Genomic DNA, 18,100 nt, shown 5'->3' with positions numbered 1-18,100 from the left:
AGAATCCCATGGACAGAGGAGCCTGGCAGGCTAGAGTCCATGGAGTCGCAAAGAGTCAGAGACAACTTGTTGCAAAGAGTTGGACACAACTGAGCAACTAACACTTCCTTCCTTCCTTCAACTAGCGCACTCACAAGCTGAGAACTCCCACTTCAACTGCCTGGCTAATTTGTTGGGAAGCAATGAGATGTGAGCCAGGAGCTGTTGGGTTTCCTACCTGGCCTTTCACTTTCTCCACCCTCTGCTGTCCCTTGTCTGAGATCATTAAAATTGCACTGTGGTTCCCAAGTTCTCTTGTTCACGCAGAAGAGGCTGTTGAGTCCATAGGGTGTTGGGACAGAGGATGATTCGCTAGGCCCTGGGATCAAGTAATGAGCTGACATAGTCCCTTCTCTGTGAAGCTGCTGCAGTCTCGTGGGTGAGACAGGCCATCACAAGTAAGCAAACACTTGGGGTGAGGACCAGAGGGAATAATGGGTGATGGAAACCAGAGGAAGGAAGGTGGGAGGCACAGGCTGGAGCTACTTTAGTGGATCTCAGTGGAGAAATGAAGAGTGCGAGGCAGCAGGCGTTGGGGAAATGGCAGGAGGGTGTGTGTGTTCCAGGGAGAAGGAACAGTAGGTGATCGGAATCTTGGCCCCATCAATCTTCCCACTTGCGCACCGGGAAGAGGGCAGAGATTCTCTTCCCAGCATTGTTTGTAGAAATGGAAATTTGCAAAGAACCTAGAAGGCCAATGGGATGCTTGAGCACAAATAAAAGACACCCACAATGTGGAGGGTCAGGCAGAAGAAGGGTGTATGAGGAGACTGGAAGACCCACCGAGTCTAGGGCAAGGCAAGGGAACTGGGCCTGGGGTCCCATAGGGAAATTGCGTTAGAATGCCACCACCGGGTTCTGGGCGCTGGAGGCTGCCCCCACCGCAAGCGGGGCAAGAATTCTAAACTGTCCCCGCTTCTTTGTGTTACACACGCTCCAGGCACCAGGCTCTGGTGGAAGCATCTGGTTGGCCAGGCTCAGACCACGTGCCCTCCACTCTTGGCCAGGGTCTGAGAGAACAAGCATCTGGACTGCTCTGGCCTTGAGAAGGGAGGCGGCACTAGACTCACCCAGTGGGAGTGAGATTCAGAAGCTGGGCAGCCAGGACGGCAGCTGTCCACGCCACACATGCCTCTTCCCTCCAGCCCCACGAAAACAAGAGCAGGGACACACAAAGCCTCCCCCTGACCCCACGCAGCTTCACCCTTTGCCAAAAGGCGCCCCCAGCCCCGGCCCCCTCCCAAGATCCAGGCCCACCATCTTGGCCACCTCTATGGTGGTCCTTTGACATCTTAAAAATCTACCACTTTGTTTAAACCACACTGATGGCCATCACCACAGTCGAGGACTGTAGCTGGTAAAGGAAGACAGGAAATGTTGGTTATCAACGTGCTCCAGACACACACAGGGGAGCGGCAGTCTCACTGACGCAATGAGCCACAAACCCACAGCATCCTCCTCTCCTACCCGCTCCCTGGGCCTCTGCCCAGAGCCAGCACCCCAAAAGTGAAGGTACAGGCCTGGTCAGGTAACCGGAACCTTTCCTCCAGAGTGCTCCGGGCCCTGGTGGATCCAGACTATAAGGAATCCTGCAGCCCCACCTCGAGCCATGGGATCAGCTGTTTGAGGACATGCCCGAGGAATCCCCGAGTTCCTTCCATTCTCCTTGTGGGCGTTCGAGTGGCAGGCTTGTCCCCCTGACAGTCAGGGTCCAGCAGCCCAGGGTAGGCCTCCCACCTTCTTTCCTCACCCATCCCATTTGCCTGAACACATGAGTGGTCCCCTTGGTCAGATCTTGGTCTCAGCTTCTGGCCAGCGGAGTCTGGAGGTGTCTCTTAGTGGAAACATTCCTTTCGTGGGTGTAAAAACTCTAAACCAGCAGAGTCCAGAGTTAGGGGGACCGGATGCAGAACGTCTGGCCCTGGGGAAGATTAGCAGGACTAATCTGTCCTGCTCGGCCACCACTGGCTCCCGCACTGGGGGTGCAGGTTGGGGAGGGACTCACCCTGCCACAGACTGGAGCCCAGGGCTGGGTGTTGGTTTGGGGTTGTTTTGTTCTGTTCTGTTCGGCAGTAAATGATGAAAGAATGTATTGAGGAATCTGGAAGTTGGGCGGTTCCAGAATTGGCTAATGTGCTGTTGATGTCTTCAGACCCAGATCCTTCTGTCTTTCGTCACTGTTATCTTGAGCCTTGGGATTTGTCCTCACCCTCCGATTCACAGGCCAGCTCCGTGTCATGGGCTACTCTTACGACAGAAATCCCTTGACCTCGGCACCTGCATGCTCTGGGAGCAGCCGTCCAGCCATCGTGCCGGTCGGTGAGTCCAGGGCTGGTAACGCTAAGGTGGACTGATGGGTGGGGAGGACCAATCCAAATCTAGTTAAATGTCGACTCCTTGGATGGCAGGTAAGCTGCCTACCTTGTGCTCTGACTCCAGGTTTTGGGTCACCACTAACGGCCACAGCAGCACCAAGTGTGGCACACGCCACCTCAAACGTCCAGAGGGGGTGCCCTCTTCTAAGTGGCCAGGGCCACCTGTCCTTCGGCTGTGGCGTAGTGAGACGGCAGGGGGAAGGCACAGAATCAGCGAGCTGGCGCGGTCCCAAAGCAGGTGGGTGTGTGTGTGCACGTGAGAGAAAGAATTGCTCACAACAGCCGCATTCCAGGTGTTGGGCTCTACAACTCTGCTCCAATCAGGCTGTGCCTGGAAAAACAGGAGGGCCCACTGGGATCTTCACCTGGTCTAGTTCAAGATAGTCTGCTAACCAAGCGTGTACAAGAGCCCACAAAGTCTTTCCCGGGAGCTCCCGGTCACTTGGTTAATGGCCAGGAGAAAGGTTGTCAGGACTACACACTGTTGAAGTCCAGGGCCTAAAAGGCTGACCACTTGCCTCTGAGGGGGCTCTGAGTGACCCAGAAATTGGGAGGGGACCACAACCCTCCCATGATGGCTCTGCTCGGGTTTTTTTCTCAGTGATAAGAATTAAGTAAGAGTTTTGCAAGCTGCTCATCTATTTTGGTCCTGAGCATCTCATGAACAGCTAGCCACATCCCTCCTATTGCAATCAGGAAGCCCTCTCAATGGCAGTGTCTCTAGAGTGGGCCCTCTCTGGCCTTCAGAGATAAGCCACAAGGGCACTTTCTAAAAGGCTGGTGGCTCCTTTCCCAGTGATCTCACCAGGTCTTGGGGCAAACACAGCTGTCTGGGTCTTTCCAGATTAGAGGCTAGAGATTGGCTGCTCACAGTACATTCTTCAGGGGTTCTGGCTCCTGGATTCCTTTCTCTATATTGTACCAAGGAATTCTTGGCCCCCAGGGAGGCCAGTTTTCAGTCAATGAATTGAGGAGATAGCTAGCATCACTCTCAGCTGCTCAAGCTAGTGAGGAAGCTAGATCCCTGATAGATGTACCTATATTAGGTATTTTTAGCTTCAGCTTCATATAATGACAACTGAAAACAGCAGTGGCTTATTTGAGATCCTTTCTTTTTCTCTCACATAGTAGAGAGGTAGTCTCCTTCTCTTTCTACACCATTTAGTATGTGACTGCCATTCTCAAGGTTTCCTCATGGTCCATAATGCTGCTGGGGTTCCAGCCATCATGTCTACCTTCCAGGAAGCAGGAAGGAGGTAACAGAAAAGGACAAAGGGCTTTCCCCAGTCATCTATCCCCTGAGATGGAATGTTTCTTAAATTTTTCACCTAAGGTGCCTCACTTGCTTCTTCCTTGCTTAGTCCCATTAAAAGCAATCATCTCTGACCCTGCAGTGCTTGAACACCTCATTCCAGGGAACCACAGGCAATGACTGAGTCAGCAGCTTCACCACCGGGGGCAATGCCAAATTCCCATCCCTGGCAGCCAGTGGGATTTGGAAAAATGACTGTCCTGGGGTTTAACATACACATATACCTACACATATTTATATCTATGCACACATACAAAAATGAGCTCAGTTCATTTTGATATTACATCTACATACCATGGACCCACCACTCAGACCCAGACAGTGAAACCTTCCCTCATCCCCAGAAGGCTTCCTTCTGCGTCTCCCCCTGGTTAGTACCACCACCCTCAGCACAGCAACTGTTCCGATTTCTGTCAACATAGATTAACCTTTCCTCTTCTTGAACTTCATATAAAGGAATCAGAGTATGTGCCCTTCTGTGGCAGCCTTGTTTGGCTCAATATTTTGTCCAAGATTTACATGTGTTGTTCCAGGCAGCAGAGCAGAATTCCATTTTCTGAATTCACCACAATTCATCAACCTGTTCTGCAGCTTTGGGGCTGTTTCCAGTGTTTTGGTGTTTGGGATAAAGCTTCTATGAGCATTCTTGTGATGTGCTTTGGTGGACACGTGGGCTCATTTCTCTTGGGTGTGTACCTAGGAGTGGACTTGCTGGGCCATGCATTTAGCTCTCCCAGCGCCCAGTCTCCCTGGCAGCATGCATGAATCACTTGCTCTATATCCCCAGCAGCACCTCACAGCCTCAGTCTTTTTAACTGTGGCAGCTCCAGTGTGCGTGTGTGTGCAAATGGGTCTTTCTCTGCTTTCAGCCCCTGGTTCCCTGAAGGTCCTTTACCTGATATCCATTTCTACCACCAATTTCTATACCAGCCAACCTTTTTAGTTGCTGAAAATAGAAACCAGCTCTGGTAAACTTAGGACTTCCCTTGTAGCTCAGACGGTAAAGCATCCGCCTGCAATGCAGGAGACCCGGGTTCAATCCCTGGGTTGGGAAGATCCTCTGGAGATGGAAATAGCAACCCACTCCTGTATTCTTGCCTGGAGAATTCCACAGACAGAGGAGCCTGGTGGGCTACAGTCCATGGCATTGCAAAAAGTCAGACTGGGTCACTGACATTCACACACACACTGGTGAACTTAAACAGAAAAGGGATTTACAGAAGGAATTAGGAAGCTCGCAGAATGAGTGGGGAGGCTAGAGAACCAGGCTGAGGAACTGAGCAGGAATTAAGGAAGGTTAGTGTTCCAGGTACTGGCGACCCACTCCAGTACTCTTGCCTGGAAAATCCCATGGACGGAGGAGCCTGGTAGGCTGCCGTCCATGGAGTTGCTGGGAGTTGGACACGACTGAGAGACTTCACTTTTACTTTTCACTTTCATGCATTGGAGAAGGAAATGGCAACCCACTCCAGTGTTCTTGCCTGGAGAATCTCAGGGACGGGGGAGCCTGGTGGGCTGCCGTCTATGGGGTCGCACAGAGTCAGACACGACTGATGCGACTTAGCAGCAGCAGCAGCAGTGTTCCAGGTGGGCTTCCCAGGTGGCACTAGCGGTAAAGAACCTGCCTGCCAATGCAGTAGACGTGAGACATGGGTTCAATGCCTGGGTCAGAAAGACCTCCTGGAGGAGGGCATGGCAACCCACTCCAGTATTCTTGCCTGGAGAATCCTGTGGGCAGAAGAGCCTGGCAGGCAACAGTCCATGAGGTCACAAAGAGTCAGACGCGACTGAAGCGACTGAGCAGCCGCAGCAGTGCTCCAGGGAACTTTCCACAAGGAGCTAACCACTCGGAACTTAGCGGCTCACTCCCACCACAATTCATCTGTGTGTGATGCACTGAGCTCGGCTGTGACGGGCCATCTTGGCTCTGCACAGGGTTGGCTGGGCTCACTCACGTTGAGGCTTCATCTGGGACAGCAGGAATCGGGGGGGGGGGGGGGGGGGGGCGTGGTGTTCCCTCTATATCGTCTCCCATCCTGGTGGACAATGACCCAGGATTGGTCACCTGGTGGCAGGGTTCCATGATTCAAGATGCAAGGCCTCCTGAGGCCCAGGCTTGGAACTCACCCCCAACATCCCGGGGCCAGCAGGGAGCCAGCGGTTGGCAAAACAGACTCTATCTCCTGCTGAAAGGAGTGCTATTTGTAATCAGCTCCTTGTACATAACCAGAAAGCCAAAGACGGCAGGACCCAGAGAGTCGGGTTAGAAGTAAAACCACCAGAAAGGATTTCCCTGGAGGTCCAGTATTTAAGACTCCAGGCTTCTACTGCAGGGGCATGGGTTCAATCTCCGGTTGGAGAACTAAGATAAAAAAAAAAATATATATATATATATATATATATATATAAAACTGCCAGCCCATGGATGTGCTCACTGCCTCATGGGACCCCGGCTTCTAGATGCTGTCGCTGTGGCCAGTCCACCGCTGCCAGCAAGCTCCCTGGACCAGCCCTGTCTCACTGGCCACAGGCTGAAGACTCAAGGCCCTGAGAGGGCATCTGAGAGCAATGACCTGGTCTTTTCAGCTCACTTGATGGCAGGTTTCCCAAACACAGGAGGGAGACTCAGCTGCACTGAGGAATAAATATATTACAGGCTCTCTGAGGAGTGGAAGACTATACAGCTGTGCAAAAGGACTTCAGGGACCCCTCGTGTGCTGACGTGAAAGAGATGCAAGACACACCATCAACTTGGACAAATGTGGAACAATCGTGCATTGAATACTCACTGTTGTCTATTGAGTCTCCGTTTCCCACGTGTTCTTTCCCCAAATGACCCAGAGGTTCCTTTGGGACCTAACCCCCACCCCCTCCACTGGGCAGCAGCCCCGGGTGACCCCTGGGAGGGGCCCAGGGGAGCCCCAGTTACGGGTTTGGGGTGCGCATGGTTGGGGGTGAGGAGCTTGTGGCCCATGTTGATGCTTCTGTTGGGGGAGGGGATTTGTGGGCAACTTTCCCCCCTGAGGACACTGGTGTATCCTTTGGGCAAGGAGAGGTTTTTGTTTGTTTGTTTTCTTGTAATTTATTCAATTTACTTTTTCATGGAGGTGAAAATGTCACATAATGAAGTCTTTTTAAAAAGCCGTTTCCCCCTGCTCAGGCCCTCAGCCTCTAGGTTATGGCCACAGCCTCACACAAAGCAGCTCAGACCTCCTGAAATGGCCAGAATTCAGGAGGACTGGTTGGTGCCTCACCCATGTGGCCCTGGGTGAAGGTGGTAGGCCCCGGGGCCTCAGGGAGCGCTGGACAGGAAAGGTCTGATGTGGCAGCAGCTGATGTGCCGAAGGAATGTCGCTGGTGGGGACGCCAGGAGCTCAGAGCCAAGCATGTGGTCGTTGCAAAATGTCAGGGAAAGAATGCAGAGCCCTTCTCCCAGCTCCCTGGTCCCCACACAGTCGCTGCCCGAGTGCCAGTCCGATCCGTCTGCACAGATGCCCGCACCAGATATATGCGTTCAGGCTGTCAGGACAGGAGGCTCTCCTGGAGGCTCCTCCAGGCTGAGCCAGGGTCTCTGCCTGCAGGAGACAAGCACGTGACCGGCAGAGATGGCAGAGACAGAGAAAGAAGGACCCACACACCCGGAGAGAGGAGCAGTTGGAACCGGTTTGGAGGAATCATGGGGAGCCGGCTGCAGGCTGTGATCTAAAGAGAGAAAAGGTTGGGGTGTTGGGAGAGGGGCTGAACAAGGCTGAAGATGAACCTAGGAGTCTCAGGGAGGCCAGGCAGCCGATCCAGAGGGGGCGGAGGGGCCCCAGGACGGAGCTGTCCTTATCTCGCCTGGGTAAGATAGGGAGGGAGCAGGGCCAGAGTCACGGTGGCCCTGCCTGGCTCCTTGCTAGCAAGGGCCAGCCAGGAACAGGCTTGGGGATCTCTTCCTTGCCAAGCTCACCATCACCTCTGATCCCTCTGATCCCTCTGATCCTAATCCTGGAGATGGCCTCGGACCCCAGGAGCATCCCTAGAGGTGGATCCTTCACAAGAAAAGAAGTTTCTTCTCCACCCACCCCCAAATCTTAGCTCTGCTCAGAAGAACTTCTTTTCTTCCTTAGACTACACACAGATGGTTTCTTCTTCTGAAACACTCCCCTCCTCCTCACCAGGTTAATTCTTTTTTATCCTTCAGATCTGGGGGCATCTCAACCTTGGAGGAGCCTCAGATCCCAGGCTCTTACTAAAAGGGACCTGAGCTTCTGCATTTCTAACCAGCTCCCAGTATTGCCAGCACTCCTGGTCTTCAGGCCACACTCTGGGGACCACACTCTAGGGACCAGTGACTCAGATGCCTGAACTCTTGGGAAAGCCTCTGTCTTCAGCCTGGAGGCAGCTACCCTGTCCTGTGTCCATGACACACTCTCCATCCCCCCACTGAATAATCTTTTGTTTTGCCAAAAGGTTTACTTCATTTTAGGTTTGAAGGGTTTGTTGAGAAACCACTCATCACACACAATAAACGATTTCAACATTTAATAGGGGATTATTTGACTTAATTTTGATACACAGTCACTAAAAGAAAAGAAACAGAAACAATAGAAGTAACATCACCAATTTGGGTCAACAACCTACATCCAGACTTTAAGTCCCAGTTAGGAGAGTCCCAGGCTGTGTTCACCCCACAGGTGAGACTTCAAATTGCAGCTTTGGGGATGGGGATCCCACTTATCATTCCAGGTAGCAAACTGATAACATCAATTCGCCTGCAAAACTGCAGCTCTGGCTTTATTTTTGACTTTAACAATGCTGTTTGCTTCACCTGGTGAGTCATGGGATTTCATTTAGACCCCTGGGGGATTGGCCAGGTCCTTGGGAACTTAAGAAATTCCAAGCTTATCTTATCTAAAGTGCTTCCTGACTTGGTTGCTTGCAAGCAGGCAGAGAATCTGGGCAGTGTCCAGGAGAGTCAGAAGCAGGTCAGAGGCCTGAGCCCCGGGTTCTGAAGCCCGAATAAGACCTTCCTCCATTTCGATGTCTCTAACATCCTTCCACAGGGCATGGCCAAACCTCACGTGTGTCTCTGCCACCTCTAGACTGATTTCATCTTTTCCACCATCAGATCCCAGGCACGCCCAGCACAGAGCAGCAGCACGGTAGCCTTTGAATCTTGGTTGAATGAGTGAATCAATTCATGCATTCAGACAAAACGTTGATACAAAACGATGCCAGAAGCTCCCACGTCTACACCTTGGGAGAAAAAAACCCCAACACTTAGAACTTAAATCTTTTTTGGAGTTGTAAGAAGATGAAGTGTAAAATCTGTGGAACAGCAGCCCAGTGCAGCTGGGAAACTTGTTAGCAGTGCAAATGCTCAGGTCTGCCCCAGTCTCCCTAAGTCAGAAACCCTAGGGATTGCAATCTGTATCTCCGAGCCCTCCAGGGACTCTGGGTCACTCAACTGCAAAGCGCCCTGAAGTCTAGACCAGTGATAGCTACTGGCCGCCTATGGGAGCCACCCAGAAGCTTTGAAAGCTCTTGTGCCTTGCCCCTCTGTGCTGCTGTTACAAAACTTCTGACTCCAAATAAGAGGCTTCCCCTCCAAACGCCAAATCTGTATTGTCCTTTCTAACACCACGTCTCCAGCCCTCTGACACTACCTGGAGTTATAGCAGACCCCACAAGTTAAGAGCTCAGTCCCTTAACTGAGCTGTGACTCACCCCCACTTCAGATGCCAGTTGCAAGCTAGGGTTGGGAGTTCCTACCACCCCCTCTTCAGGTGTAGGATTTGCTAGAGTGATTCTATCTCAGGGAAATACTGTCCTTACTAATAGCAGCTTATTATAAAGGATGCACGGAGAAGGCAATGGCACCCCACTCCAGTACTCTTGCCTGGAGAATCCCACGGACGGAGGAGCCTGGTAGGCTGCAGTCCATGGGGTTGCTAAAAGTTGGACACGACTGAGCGACTTCACTTTCACTTTTCACTTTCATGCATTGGAGAAGGAAATGGCAACCCACTCCAGTGTTCTTGCCTGGAGAATCCCAGGGACGGGGGAGCCTGATGGGCTGCCGTCTATGGGGTCACACAGAGTTGGACATGACTGAAGCGACTTAGCAGCAGCAGCAGCATAAAGGATGCAATACAGAAAGAGTCCATTGGAAGGTGTGTGGCAGGGGAGGGGTGCAGAGCTGCTGTGTTCACCACCCTCCTGCTCACCACCCTCCTAGCACCTGCACACAATGATCCCTGAACCCCATCTTTTAGGAGTTTTCAGGGAGACCTCATTCCTTAAGCATGATTGGCTAAACTGTTGGCCATTAGGATTAACTCCAGCCCCGGAGAAGGGAACAACAGAGGACGAGATGGTTGGATGGCATCACTGACTCAGTGGATATGAGTTTGAGCAAACTCCAGGAGACAGCGATGGACAGGGAAGCCTGCGTGCTGCCATGCATGGGGTTGCAGGGAGTTGGACACAGCAAAGCGACTGAACAACAAACACCACTTCCCAGAGGCTAGGGGGGTGGGGCTAAAAATTCTAAGCTTTAAGGAAGCTGGTTGGTTCCTGTGGCAATCAGCCCCATCCTGAGGTTACTGAGGGGCCCACCAAGAGCCACCTCATTCTCATAAGCTCAGTTTTGGTCAAAAAGGGGCTTCTCACGAACGCCAAAGGATGCTCCTCTCACCCTCTCATGAAATTCCAAGGGTTTTGGAAGTTCTTGTACCAGGAACTGGGGGCAAGGACCCAGTATATGTTTCTCAGGAGGTGACATTTTACGGTATCACAGCCCGCCCGCCCCCGCCTTTCTGGGGTTAGGTCAGCTCTATTCTGGGTAGGTCAGCTCTGTTCTGGCTCCCCAAACTCCACCTCCTTTTTGCTGAAATGGGGGTGAGGGAAGGATTAGAGAGGAGAAAGCAGGGGTGAACCAGGTGTGTGGCCAGGACAGCTCAATAAAGCGAGGGGGAGGGAGGCTGTCACAGGTGGGAGATGAGGGGTCGCTGACCTCTTTTCCCACAACCTTGCCTGGAGTGGGCCGGGGCCCAGAGCAGCTCCCCGTGACTACGTGTGTGGTGTGCTGAGCAGCTGGTCCCCATCAGACCAGCCTCAAGCCTTTCCTAAGGAGGCTTTTGCTTCAGTCACAGCAGACCCTGTATGGGGATGGGTAACTCGGGAGGAGCGTTGCCTTGGCAACACAACGACTTAGGAGGGTGGTGCTGGTAACCAGGGCTGCTTTTGACCTTCACCATCTTTCCGGCTGGTGGCTTTATCATTGCCTGCTCTGCTGCTGGGGTCTTCCCAAGTCTGCACTGAAAAGCCAGCCTCAGGGGAGACCTTTGGCTACCCCCTTCCACCCACTTTCTCATCTTAGAGGGCATTGCCTTGAATTACATTTCACCAGGAGGTGCCACTTGAAAGCATCTAAGCCAAAGCTGAGCCCCTGTTTGCCCTGGATTTACCCTGTGGCTGCCACGCCAGGCCACCCCTGCTGCTCATCCTGCAGCTATAACCAGACAAGCAAGGTGACCTCCAGTTTCCAGATGGATCCAATATAAAAGATGGTGAAACAGCCTCAGCATCATGTATCCAGGTTTGACTCCTCTCAGCTCGGTGATCTTAGGCAGAAGCCTTCACCTCTCTGAGCCTTAGCTTGATCTCAGTAAAGGGGGGCTGATACCCTTCCTCTCTCCAGGGGATGTCACTTGGGCAGCTGAAGGCTTTCATGGGCCACAGTCCCTCGCGTCATGAGGGTGAGGGTGGGTGTTAGTCTGCTCAGGATGCTCTAATAGAGCACCACAGCCTGGAGGCTTATAAAACAGAAATTTAGTCCTCACTGTTCTGGAGGCTGGAGTCGGATTCAGCACTGGATGAGGTCCTCTTCCTGGTTCATAGATGGCCATCTTTTTTTGCTGCGTCCTCACAGGGCAGAAGGGTGAAGATGCTCTCTGAGTTTCCCTTTATTAAGACATGCATGCATGCTAAGTCACTTCAGTTGTGTCCGACTCTTTGCAACCCAGTGGATGGTAGCCACCAGGATCCTCTGTCCATGGGTTCTTCAGGCAAGAATACTGGAGTGGGTTGCCTTCTCCAGAGGATCTTCCTGACCCAGGGATTGAACCTCCATCTCTTATGTCCCCTGCATTGGCAGGCAGACTCTTTACCACTAGCACCACCTGGGATGCCCTTTATTAGGACACTAACCCCATTCCTGAGGTTCCCTTTCCTGACCAGATCACCTCCTGATGCCATTGTACTGGGGGTTAGTTGTCAACATGTGGATTTCAGGGGGACACAAACATTCAGCCCATGTGAGATGTTTATGAATCTTCTATCATTGTGACCAGATGTTTGCGAGGTCCAGTTCAGTGCCAGGACCTTCAGGAATATTGACTCTTTCAAAGACCCCTGTTAGAGACCCCAGTGCCCCTCCACCCCGGCCCAGCCATAAACCTTTCCTCACCCCCTCCAGCCCACAGGTAGTGTTGCAGGATTGGGGTTCAGGCACCCCAGTAATTTGAAGGCTTTGCGTTGATTGGGGTTCAGAGAGGAGGAGAGGGGAGCTGGCCCCTGCTGGCACGGAGCCGATGCTGCAGCCGGGCAGGCCCCCGGGGGCACCCTCTCGGTGGCCCTGGCCTTGAGAATGGCAAGGAGGCCCCACCGCTGACTGCACGGCGGGCCAGGCCAGCTCCTCCGCCCCGCTGGGCCGGGCAGCTCCCTCTGACCTTGGCGGGGCCAGTTGGACATGTGCACGGGCAGCCTGCCTGGTCTCATGCAAGGTCAGAGGATTTCTGAAAGTGCTTAAAGCCTCAGCTCCTTCAAGAAGGATTCTCTTCATTGTGGCGCAGTGGGGTATTTCTGGGCTGCGGGCTGCCCAGGCCTGGACGCGCCTGAGTTTATTCACCCAGTCTGGGGGTGAGGCCCAGCTGGGGGGAAGCTTGAATGGCATCCCTGGAGGACTAGGTCTTAGGGACTTCTCCTGAGCTTCCTCAGGGTGGCGGTGAACACCCTGTAGCCCAGGAGGAAAAGGAGGCTGATTAGGTGGCTGCCCCCACCCCGTCAGAGTGGCCTGGCCACCACGGTCCCAGGGCTGACCACCAAGGGAGTTCTCTGGCTTGCCAGCCCTAGCTGTCCCGAAGCTGGCACCTGCACCCCACACGAGATCAAGAGGGCACCTCTGGGAAGAACCCAAGGGAGGGTGTCCCGAGGCCCAGAGGACGAAAACTAGCCGGGCCTCTTTAAGAATCTGTGTTGCCAGAGGAGAGAAAATGCCGAGGGAGGCCTTCAGTAAACATCTGAGAGCTTGCAGTAACAACTCCCAGCTGTGTGAGGGGCGTGGGGGCAGGGAGGCCTGCAGAGCTAGACTGGAGGGTGGGATGGGCTGAGGTCAGGCTGGGTGGGGACCGGCCAAGAACGCATGGAGGGCGGGCAGCGGGCTAAGCGGGGGCAGAGGTTTGTCCAAGCACGGTGGGCAGCAGATGAGCCTCCAAGCTGCTGGGCCTGGAAGCTTCCACTTTCCTCGGGGCCTTTCCTGAATCCTTTTGGAGATCTGTAGCCCCTCCTTGCCGCCAGTGAGGACACTGATGGAAAGGAAGTTTTCCATCCCATGGGTGCAGAGGGGAGGGGGCAGGGAAAGGTTGGTGCAACCTTTTCCAAATCAGGGTCAACAGCTCAATTGCCTGTCTGAGTGATACTTAGTATCTCTATCACACAGAGGATCAAACACAGCACCTGTGAACTGCCTTCAGCAGTGCTCTGCAAACAGCACCTGTGAACTGCACTCAGCAGCGCTCTTCTCCAGACCCATGCCCTGGAGCCCCACCTTCTCTGACCCAGGAGCTGACCTGGCTTGTTTCCCTGCCTCCCAGCTCTGTCCAGGCCAGCCCCATAGAGCCGCCACTGTGCTGCTCTAAGATGCCTGATCAGGACATTTCCCTTGGCTTAAACCCAGGTGGTGATCCTGTCAGTGCTGCTAGATATCCTAGTTAGGATGCTTTGGGTTATGAGTAAGAAATACAATTCAGAAAGGCTCAAATGTTGGAGAGGATATTATTGTTCATATTAACTGGAAAGTATAGGGGCTGTATGGGTATCATGGATGGTTGAGCCAGCAGTTCAGCCCCGCTTAGAGGGCGAGGTTCAGGCCTACCTCTTCTTTCTGTCCTCTGGAGCAGCAACTTCAGCCTCACAGTGGCTTCCCTCATGATGCCAAAATGGCTGCAGTGGCTCCGGCTCTATTTCAAACCTTTAAACGGCAGAGGGAATCTCTTTTTCCAAATTCCTGTTCTGGTTGCATTTTTCTGTACAACAAACCGCCCCCCAAATTTTTATTTTGCTGATAAACCTGCTATGTGGGCAGGGCTTAACAAGAATATTTCATCCTTGCTCCACATGGCATCAGTTGGAGCAGATAAACTGGGGCTTGGAGAATCCGTTTCAAGATGGCTCACTCATGTGGGTGACAAATTGGTACTAGAGCTGGATGGGAACTTGGTTCCTCTGCATACAGAGCTGCTTGGGCTTCCTAAGAGCATGGCACCTGGGATCCAAGGGAACAAGGCAGGAATGCGTGATTTTCCTATGATCTAGCCTCAGGAAGCCCACAGTATCACTTCCTTTGTGCTCTGCTGGTTGCAGTGGTCACAAAGGGCTGCCCGTATTCAAGGGGATGGACCACAGTCCTTATCGCTCATGGGAGGAACATCCCAAGGTTGCATCCATGAAGAGTTGGTGGGACAGGAGTTATCATTGTTGCTATCTTGGAAATATGATTGGCCACAACCCCCAGCAAACGTCTTCACTCTCTCTGAGCCACCCTGGGGCACATGCCCAGCACTAAACTGATAACCAAGGCCAGAGGATGGGTTGAGTCTCATCCCTGGAGCTGGGGAAGACTTGGCTCTCCCCAGAGTGTCTAGGCTGTGTGGGAGAGGTGTGGGTCCCCCAGGGAAAGCAAGCAGCTCAGGATGCAATCACTGCCCCCTACAGTCACATTTGTGGCTGGGGCTGTGCTAAGTGTTTGGTCTCATTCACTTCCTTACTTCTCACCACAACCCAATGAGGCTGGTGCTGCTCTTCTCTGGACTTTACAGACACTAAGATTTGTAAATTGCCCAGACCCACAAGACCAGAAGATGGCAGAGACAGAGTTAAAGGTTGGGTTTGTATGACTCTAAGCCTATGCTGGTAGCCATTCCATAGAAAAGTTGAAGGCTTCAGGTCCATGGCTGAAGAAAGCAACTTGAATGTAGAAGCATATAGCCTGGTTGCACTGGCAGCCATTTTGTGACCATGAGGAAATCCAATTTGGGGAAGAAGCAGATGCACAGAGAATGGGTAAACCTTGATCACTCACAGCATCGTCTACCCTCCATAGGGACTCTTCAATTATGTGAGGCAGTAAATCTGCTTTACGGTTTAAGACTGTATGGGTATGATGCATAGTTACTTATAATTGAGAATATCTTAACCAACAAAGGAGGCTATTGTAATATTTTTCCTATTTCATTATAGGAATTGTCTTTATGTCTGTCTGTGATTAGATAACAAGTAGCTTAGAAGAAGAGTCCATGCCTCAAACATTCCTCTATGCCTAGTCCTTAGCACAGCAAGTGATGCTCCATATTTTGAACCATCCTTGGAGAGGAAATAAATGAGAATAGGTATACCCTACTCTTCTAGAAGTTTCAGGTGTGATATGAACTAACATAACCCCCTCCTCTGCTTCCTTATCAGGTACTGTTCTATCACCGTCTCTTGTTTTCAAAGCCCAAACACAGAACACGCATCTCAACTGAGCTCCCCACAGCATGACTCTGGGGAAAGAGGTGAGGAGAAAAGCAAGTAGATGCCTGGTGACTGGAGTGGCTGGGCCATGGAGGTGGGCCTTGGCAGATGGTGTAGAGAGACTGAGGAGAGCCTTCATGAGAAACTGGGGTGTGGTGGGGATGAGGCGAGCCTGGGTGCTTTTACGCTATCAGCACATTTCATGGCAATAAACTTGGCCTCGTTGCTATAAAAACCTTCAGCTCAAGACACACAGCCTTTCTTGTTTTCTTTATTGAAGGTTAACTTTTCACAAGTTAAATTTCCTCCTACTCATCCAGCCTCATCAAGGAGCTTTGGCACATAGAGCTTTGCTGAGCGTGATAAAAGAAAGGCTCAAAAAAAAAAAAAAAAAAAAAAAAAAAAAAAAAAGACGAGCATTCCGAGTGTGTTTCTGGGAAAAGCATGTTCAGCCAACTCACTCTGTAGCCTTCCGTTCGCCTGCTCGGCTCCCAGACTCAGGCCCACCCTCAAGTGTGTGGGCAGCAGGGTCTGCCCCACCCCTGCTCGGGGCCACAGAACTTAACTTCAGAGCAGCTGGTTGGAGCCCAGTCCGAAGGCTGATCCCAGAATGGTGGTTCCCAGTCTGCCCCTTCTGTGAGAAACGAGCAAAACAAGGAAGATGTCTCAATCTTTTCAGAGTGGGATCTCTGCAGCTGATGCGGCTGGCTCTTGTTGAGACATTGGGTCTCTGTGCGGTTTGCTTTCCCCAGCGAATCAAAGACAACCCCAGTGCTCACTTCAGCAGGACACATACTACAATTGGAATAATACAGAGATTAGCACAACTCCCGATAATTCCCTTAATGGGAGGGGCTGCCCTTGCACTAAGGAGGACACACATGTTCTTGACGCCTTCCCTGGTGGCTCAGAAGGTAAGGAATCCACCCGCAATGCAGGAGACCCAGGTTCAATCCCTGGGTTGGGACGATCCCCTGGAGAAGGGAATGGCAATCCCGCTCCAGTAGTCTTGCCTGGAGAATTCCAGGGACAGGGGAGCCTGGCAGGCTACAGTCCGTGGGGTTGCAAAGAGTCAGACATGACTGAGTGAATTACACTTTCACTTCCATATTAAAAAAAGAAAAGGAGAGGAAAACTCCAGCTCGACAGGTGTAAACAAGAAGAATGGTTTAAAAACCTCATCTGACACTGAGCCCTGAATCAGCACCCCGGGGTCCTCACCCACACACACAGCCCGGCCACTCACACCTGTCATTGCTGGGTGCGGTTCTCTTGCTCACAGACCGCCACGTGTTTGCCATTTTTTCCCATCCTAGAAGAGACAGAACCATCCTTTATGTCTTTTCTGGGCTGCTTCCCCAAGAAGAGAAGGGAATTGTTGGACCAAATTCTGGATATTCCAGGGGTCAAGAAATCTCTATAAACATGATTCCTGCCACCTGGCACCTTTCCCTCTGAGATGGTCACCCCAATACAGATGAATACAAACTATTGGCAAGAAATTAAAAGTTTAACCCAATTAAATAGTGACTGCATTTTCTTTCTTTCTTTTTGGCTGCAGCATGCATGCAGGATCTTAGTTTCCTGATTGGGGATCAAACCCACGACCCCTGCAGTGGAAGCTTGGAGTCTTAACCACTAGACCATCGGGGAAGTCCCTGCATTTTCTATATGAATAAAATCATCTTTGCAAAAAGGACTGGACAGGTTTTTGAAAAATGGGGATGTGGATTTAGGGTGGTCTGGTCTATAAGACAAGCCTGTCATGGTGGTTGCACAGTGCTAGCAGTCAGGACTAACCTAAGGTCAACATGAGGGAGTGGCCAGGAGGTGTGCCCCAGTGCTGGCAATGGGCATCTCTCCACTGTTCTGGATGGTGGGCACTCTGTGTCTTACTTTGCAGGTGTGTGTCCAGCTCATAACTTAAGCTGTGTGCACTTCTCTGTATGTCCTGATATATTTGTCCCGGAATAAAAAGTGTCTTTGGGTACCTCTCCAGCCAGGGCACCCATGATGCAGGGTACGTGATCAGCTCACACACAATTCTTGATTGGTCGGTTGGCATCAAGGTGAAGTTTTGAGTATCACTAATCTTTCTGGTTTCAGCTGGTCTGGAGTCCACCTGCTTGTATCAGCAGTTTTCACTGGAGGGGGTCTGCTTCCCATAAAAGCAACTTAGGAATGTGCGTCAAACATTTATTTATCTGTGTCTTTCAGGGAAGTGGGAGTTCAGTGATTCGCTACGTGGCTGGTTTATAGCCTAAATTGTTACCAGTTTCCCTGACCAACAAATATTCTTTGTTTCTACATCTTCACATTTCCTAATCAGGAATTCTTGAGCCAGCCATGCTGAGATTCAGGGGAGGCTTGGGAGAATGAGGCAAAAACTTTTGCTTCAAAGGACAAGGACACAGGGCCTGTAGGCTGTTTCAATCCCCCGTTTTATTTGATACTCCTCAATCTTGAGGAAAACAGGTGTTGGATAAGAAAGGGAATCAGGGTTGGTTGGTTGCTTGGGTTTTGGCCATGCCATGCAGCATGTGGAATCTTAGCTCCCTGACCAGGGGTCAAACCTGTGCCCCTGCAGTGAAAGCTCAGA

General features: G+C 51.8%; 1 long non-coding RNA gene across 5 annotated transcripts; it reads left to right on the top strand.

Annotated features, from left to right (window-relative positions):
* The first annotated feature begins 1,797 nt into the window (after positions 1-1,797).
* Positions 1,798-17,200, top strand: LOC112583626. Of its 5 annotated transcripts, XR_006640768.1 has the most exons (5): positions 1,798-2,358; positions 2,479-2,652; positions 7,308-7,443; positions 15,451-16,415; positions 17,063-17,200. It is a non-coding gene; the product is annotated as an uncharacterized LOC112583626 (long non-coding RNA). The 5 variants fall into 5 exon arrangements; XR_006640767.1 differs by lacking the exon at positions 2,479-2,652; XR_006640769.1 differs by lacking the exon at positions 1,798-2,358 and having other exon boundaries at positions 2,367-2,652.
* The last annotated feature ends 900 nt before the right edge of the window (positions 17,201-18,100 follow it).

The sequence above is a fragment of the Bubalus bubalis genome, chromosome 3 (genome assembly GCF_019923935.1).
Source record: "Bubalus bubalis isolate 160015118507 breed Murrah chromosome 3, NDDB_SH_1, whole genome shotgun sequence".
In the NCBI taxonomy this organism is placed as follows: domain Eukaryota; kingdom Metazoa; phylum Chordata; class Mammalia; order Artiodactyla; family Bovidae; genus Bubalus; species Bubalus bubalis.
Note: the sequence above shows the minus strand (reverse complement) of the source record. Positions and strands in the feature narration are given on the sequence as shown.